Raw genomic sequence first — 7105 nt, forward strand, 5'->3', positions numbered from 1 at the left:
GCTTACATTTTAACTGACCTTTCTTTATTTTTAGTGATGCTGCTACTGGCATTTTGATTTTCTGTTCTGGTTCAACTTCCAATAGAATTATTAATTTATTTAAAAATTTAATTATATATTGTGTCGTTCTGACTTCTTTAACCTGACTTGTTGGATTTTTGCTGGGAGACAGGCTTTCTGTAGCACTAGGATGCTGATGGCTGAGATATTTTTCAGGGACATCTGGGCATTGACTGCTTGTCTGAGGGTGAGGATGTAGACTTGTGTTACTGTTTGATTTAGGGACCAGACAAACCCAATATCTGTAGTCATTCTCTTCAAGAACCCACCCAGATAATCTAGGATAATCTCCCTATTTTAAAGTCAGCTAATTAACAATCTTAATTTCCTTTTGCCATGTAACTTAAGTATTCTGAATAAATAACTGAGGATAAGGGAAATCACATTTTCAGTGGAGTACAGCTAAACTGACACTCTGGGGAAAAAAAAAGAGACAGAGAGAGAGAACACCTTGATTTGTAGCATTTGCTAATTGGTTAGAGATGATAGAGAGCAATGCCTGATTTTACATTGAATCCCGGACTGGTAAAACAAATAAAAATTATAAAGGGCATTATCAAGACAGTTAAAAATTGAATACAAACAGTGAATTACATAATAGTTCTATATTCATGTTAAATTTTCCGATTTTATTCATTGTGCTCTGGTTACATAAGAAAATATCCTTGTACTTAAGATTTATACCCTGAAGTATGCAGAGATAAACAGACATGAAGTCTATAATTTGTTCTCGAATTAAAGAAAGATTGTGTGTGTGGGGCAGGGAGAGGGAAAATTATGGTAAAGCAAAAAAATATGCAGCAATATGTATCCATTTTTGGAGCTGAGTAAAAGGTACACAGGAATTATAGTACTATTGCAACTTGTCTATAAATCCAAAATTATGTCAAAATAAAGAATGACAAAAAGTTGAGCTGGGGGTTACAGGGACATAGGAAGTTACTTTGACAGCATCCCACCAATGCAGAGGGAGAAGCCATACAAAGATGTGCTGATTCAGCTTCTCTCTGTTCTATGTAGCCACCTCACTTCTGATACATTTTGTATTCTTGGCTAAATAAATCAGGAACTTATAGCCAGTGTGTAGGTGGTCTATTTTGGGAGCTTCAAAGGAAGACAGCTTTTGTGAAAATGAAAGCATTCATTTAAAAATAATAGAGATCTCTTTGTCCTGGATAGCAAAATGGGGACCCTGTAACGGTTTGTGATCAGAATGTGTAAACATGCGGTGTTCTTAACATGAGACCGATGAAAGAGGTGGTGTAGGATGAGAAAAGGGAACAGTACGAACTGTACACAAGTCACCAATGTAAAAAAGAAGTATTTCCTTCCAGTCTTCTCTCGTGTTTTAACTCTTGTGTGTAGTCCCTCTTCTGATTGTTTCTGTCAGATCGTAAGCCTATCGTTGAATGAAATCGTATCCTTAGAATGCTTAGTTATTGACTTTATGTATGGATCTTCTAAATACGTTTGAAGAGATGCTGGTAATCTAGCCCTAGACACTCTAATTTGTTAGAGCAAGATCTTGCTCTTAATGGGAGCAAAACCTAAGTTTCCAAGATCCTGGAGACATGACCCAGGAGAATTAAATTAAAGGGTATGAAAATAACTAAAATTGATTAAAATGAAAAAAATACTTTTGATCAAAAACCAATGAATTATGTAAAATAATATAGCTCTCCACCCCCTCTCTATGCACATTTCCCCCCTTTGTTAAAATACTGTAATGTTACTTCTGATTCATTGATATTTAGGAGAATTTAACACAGATCTTATTTGTGCCATGCTAGAGATAAAACTCTGAGGAAGAAATGATGCTTGTACTATATACAAAATTCAACCCTTAACAAAATAATTTAAACATTTCAGCAGATGAGACAGAGAAATCAAGGTAACTCCAGTTTAAGGTGGCTCCTCTTCAGAATACTAGCCTACTAGAAATAAGATCTGCTCCCCCCACTCCTGAGTGAAAATTTTGCTTTAGCATAATTTCTCTCTCTCTTTCTCTGTCTCTGTCTCTGTCTCTGTCTCTGTCTCTGTCTCTCTCTCTCTCTTTCTCTCGCTGTACCACATTGCTGGAAAATAAAGCATTCCTTTGACACAAACATTTGACTTTATTCATGGGATTAAAGAGGTGAACTAAAATACATTATTTGCAATATAATTACACCATAATTTTCAGCATTAGGTATACATGCCTCTAGAGATAAAATAGTTTTGATCTGCAAAACTGGGTAATTAAATTAAGTAGATAATTGTTCCTAAGGGCCTGGGATCCAGGTAATAGCAATTTGGAAAGTTACCAGCATAAATAATCAGTTTGGTTAGTCTGCTAGAGGTAAAAAAAAAAAAAAAAAAAGTCTGAAATAATAAAAATTGCCTTTTAGAAAAACTTTAAAAAAAATAAATCCCAAATATTATTGAATGTAGTAGACATTGTGGGTGCCTCCCTAATTTTCTTTGCACCCTCTCCCAACCACTGCACCTCTGCTTTCTGGCATGGTGTCGACTTCACTCGTGCTGACCAGGAAATTCCAGACTAATTGGTTTAAAATTCCACTCCTGGCAGAGGCTGAAACTGTAGTTAGGTTAACCATTAAGTCTTGCTGGTGCTTAGCAAAAGTGACTCCATTTTGGATCTGTTGTTTCTTTTTAACATACCCAATCAGCAATCAGGGCTACTTCAGTTCTCTCATGATCAGAGCTTGTCCATGTAATAACTATAACATATATGCAAGTGAACAAGTTTCTCATATTTATGTGCCTTTAAATATCTTAAAACTTAAAACAGTTCATCTTCTTTCCATATCATTTTCCTGTTGAATAAAACAGATCTTAATCCTGTAGGATTTCCCACATTGTAGATTTAGCTGATTGGTTCCTTGAATAGTTTCATTTATCCCTCTATTCCTCATTTTTCTCTAAAAGGTAGAACTAGGGGCTTGATTTAGGAATTTTCTTTCTTTTTTAAACAAGACAACATTAGGTCGCACAGTACATGGCCTAATGCACTGGACACACAAAATCTGGTTGATCACACTTATAGTGATGTCAGAATGATTGGCAGAGCCAGGCTTTGTCAGCTTTGACTAGTGGGAATCTCCTGGAGTTTTGTCAAAAGGAGATTCCTTTTGACACGATCCCAACAGTCTTTGAGGACTTCCTTGCTTTCTGGCACCACAGGTGTCCTAGACTTGTTTCCTGTACCAGACTTGAAATCAGCCATTTTTATTAGAAGCTCTGTTCCTTTTATTGGGAAAAAGTATTTAGTGGGTATGATCTGGGCTCAGGGATGCTTGTTATAATGGGTTATTACTGCTTCTAGACCTTCCAGTGGACCAAGCTGGGGACTAGGTAGTTTTTCAAAAAGGGAAAAGGAAATAATGAATTTATACAGATATTGCCAATTCAAATTTAAGATTATGGGAGGGTTTTACTTGTATTTTTTTTTTCTCTTGAACAAAAAAGATCTGAGCTGCAAATGGTATTAATATAATTACTTATTTGCTTTATCCAAGAATATTCATATAGCAGTTTCAAAATAACCATACCAATAGTGCTACTATAAATTTAGATGATTGAAAAGATATTTTAAGATTTCTCTTTGGTTGTGTGGTTCTGGTCATTGTCCTTAAGATATATCTTGCTAAGGATATACTGTTCTAATATTGTGTTTTAAAGTCACCTAAAATAATTCTTTTCTGCGTTATCATATCACAAACTTAATATATAGTTAAATTCACTAATTTCAGTTCTTTTTCAGTTTTGGGAGGATTTTTCTTTTGTATTGAATTTTATTTTTAAGTATATAAGACATATATTTCCAAAGTCAAAACTATAAAAACAAAGTACATTCAAAGAAGTCTAATATCCTTCCTTGTTCCTTCCTTTTTTTTCTAGGTCATTATTTTATTCATTTTTGGCTTATACTCCACTGTTTTGTTTGTTTTTTAAATATAAGCAGATGTGCATGTATATGAGTATGTATCTGTATACACATATATAGGTATTTTCCTCACTTTATTACACAAAAGGCAGCAGACTATAAACACTGTTTTGTATTTTGCTTATTCACTCATCAATATATCCAGATCACTCTATAGTAAGATATGCAGACTCCATTGTGTGTGTAATCAACTTTATTGATGGACATCCAGGTTATTTCAGTCTTTTACTATTACAAATAGTGCCACAGTGCATATGTTTTGTATTTTATCGCATCCCAGAATACTGTTAGAAATTCTGGGTAAAAAAGTAAATGCATATATAATTTTTATAGATAATGCCAAATCCGTTCCATAGCAACTTTATCATTTTGTACTCCCAACATTAATCTATGACTGTCTGGTTCCCCACAACTTTGGCAGTAGGTATGTTGTAATTTTTTATTCTTGCCAATCTGATAGAGGGCAAATGGTTCCTCAGTATCATTTTCTTTTGCATGTTTTTTTTTAATATGCCCAAGCAACATTTGTATTTCTGTTTCTGTGAACTGTCTGTTCATTCCTCTAACCCATTTTTTTCATGGAGTTATTGATCTTTTTCTTCTTAGTTTTTAGAAGCTTTTTATATTATGGGTTTTAACGCTTTCCAGTAATATAAGTTGGATATCTTGTTTTCAGGATTGTCATTACCTTATATTGCACATGCTGATTTTTCTTACGTAAAACTTATTTTTGAATTTTTATATAGTCAAATTCACCAGTCTTTTCCCTTACTGCTTCTTGATTTTGAATTATAGTTCAGAAGTTTTTCCCATTCCCCAGTTATAAAGAAAACTTTCCTTCTCTTAGCAGGCAAATAATAATTTAAAGTCATGGCACTAGATGAAGTTGCCCAGGAGTGTGAGCACTGAAGGGAAGCAGAGTTTGGCACCTCAAAATATGCCTTTTGGGGATTTCGATCATTTTAAGCTCGCTATTTCCAAGAAACAAAGATTCAGAAAAAAACCTTTGACCTTCTTCCTAACTGCTTAAAAGAATTCAGATAGAGGACCTGCTCCAGAAAGGGAGACATTACCATAGATAGCTATACATTTTATAATGCATAATAGGTATCAATTTTTATCTTATTGAATGTTGACTTTTGTCAAATATCTTTTTGACATCTATGGAGATGATTATATGATATTTCTTCTTAACTCTGTTAAATTGACGAATTATAGTAATGAATACACTAACATAATAGTGAATATACTAATATGCACTCTTGCACTACTGGAATAAGCACTGCAGTTGTGTCTTGTTTTATCCAATCTAACAATTTTCGCCTTTTAAATCTTAGACTAATTTACATCTAATCTAATTACTGGTATGGGTAGAGCTTAAGTCTATCATCTTATTCATTTTCTAATTGTCCCCTGTTCTTAATTCCTCTTTACCTTTTATCCTGTTTTCTTTTCGGATTAATTGAATATATTTCAAGGCTTCATTTTATCTCCACTATTGGCTGAGTAGCTACCCATTTTTGGTTTCTTTTTTAGGTATTGCTCTAGTATTTACAATATAAACCTTTAAATTATTACCATGTACTTTCAAACCCTGTTAAAACACCTCCATCTTTTCTGCTGTTCTTGTCATATATTTTACTTGTACATTTGATATAAACCCCATAACACTTTTAAAAAAATTTAAAGTCAATTATCTTTCAAAGATGTTAAAAGTGAGAAAAACTAAGTCTTGCATTTATCCTCACACTTTATAAAACTGCTTGCCTGGTTAACATCTTTTTCTAGGAGGGAGACTAAATTCTGCCAGTGCGTCTATTACTCTATTTTGGCCAGATACAAATATCTTAATTTCCAAGTTATTGTTACAAACCAGTAGTGCTCCATTAATTTTGTACAGTGTTGTACCTGTGAGATGATTCTGCTCTCAGTCAATCAACAATTCGCACACAAAAAAATTTGAGAACATTTCTAGGGGCTAGACTCCAGGTATACTGAGGTAATCCACTGATCAGTGAGACAATGAACAATTATTCATTTGTTTAACTTTTCCCTGGTCATTCATTAGTTAAACATGGATTAATCATTAACTATGCCTAACTCCAAATTAGATATTGGCAATACAAGGAAAACAAGCCGCTGTCCCTTCCCTGAAGGATTTCTAGGCATAGTAGGTTTTAACTGGAAAGAGAGTAGAAGTAGCTTTTAAAATGAATTAATCGGTGTTTTCCTCCTCAGCACCTATTGTCATTTCTCCCATAATTCTTCGTACCCTAAGTTTTATAACTTGGTTATAATATGGTACAACGTTAAATTATTATTTTGATAACAATAATGCAGCTATCAGTTTCATTATATACGTTTTAATCACCTTCCCCTCGGGACAACTTTTTTCCCTCAGGACAACCCTGTGACGTATTACTGTTCTGAGTTTACAGAGGACAAAACTTTTATAGTAGCTTAGAGAGTCATCTGTCCAAAGTCACAGAAACTAAGTGAATGATCTGGGACTGGATTTAATCCAGATCTGGCTGACTTTGGACAACTTGTTCTGCCAGAAACGAGCAGAAAAGGCTTGGTCCAAGATTTCTGCTTCTGCTTTGAATCCTGCAGCAGTGGGGGCAGGTCATACTGCGGGTGGTAAATAAATACTTTCAAAAGAATGAAGAGAAAAAGAAATAATTGACAGAATAAAAAGGCACCTATGGAATGGGAGAAATGATTGCTAATCATATATCTGATAAAGGGTTAATATTCAGAATATATAAGTAACTAACTCCTTCAACTCGACACCAACAAAACAAATAGCCTTATTAAAAAATGGGCAATGGATTTCAATACACATTTCTCCAAAGTAGATATACAAACACATAAAAGATGTTCAATATCATTAATTATTAGAGAAATGCAGACCAAAACTACAATGATATATCACTTCATACTCACTGGGATGGCTACTATACACACATATGTATATATGTACACTTATGTATGTATGCACATGTACACATATGTATATGTGTGTATGTCTATATATATATATATGTGTGTGTGTGTGTGTATAAAACACCAGAAAACAACAAGCATTAGTGAAGAGTG

The sequence above is a fragment of the Pteropus vampyrus genome, unplaced genomic scaffold (assembly GCF_000151845.1).
Source record: "Pteropus vampyrus isolate Shadow unplaced genomic scaffold, Pvam_2.0 Scaffold16, whole genome shotgun sequence".
NCBI classification, from domain to species: Eukaryota; Metazoa; Chordata; class Mammalia; order Chiroptera; family Pteropodidae; genus Pteropus; species Pteropus vampyrus.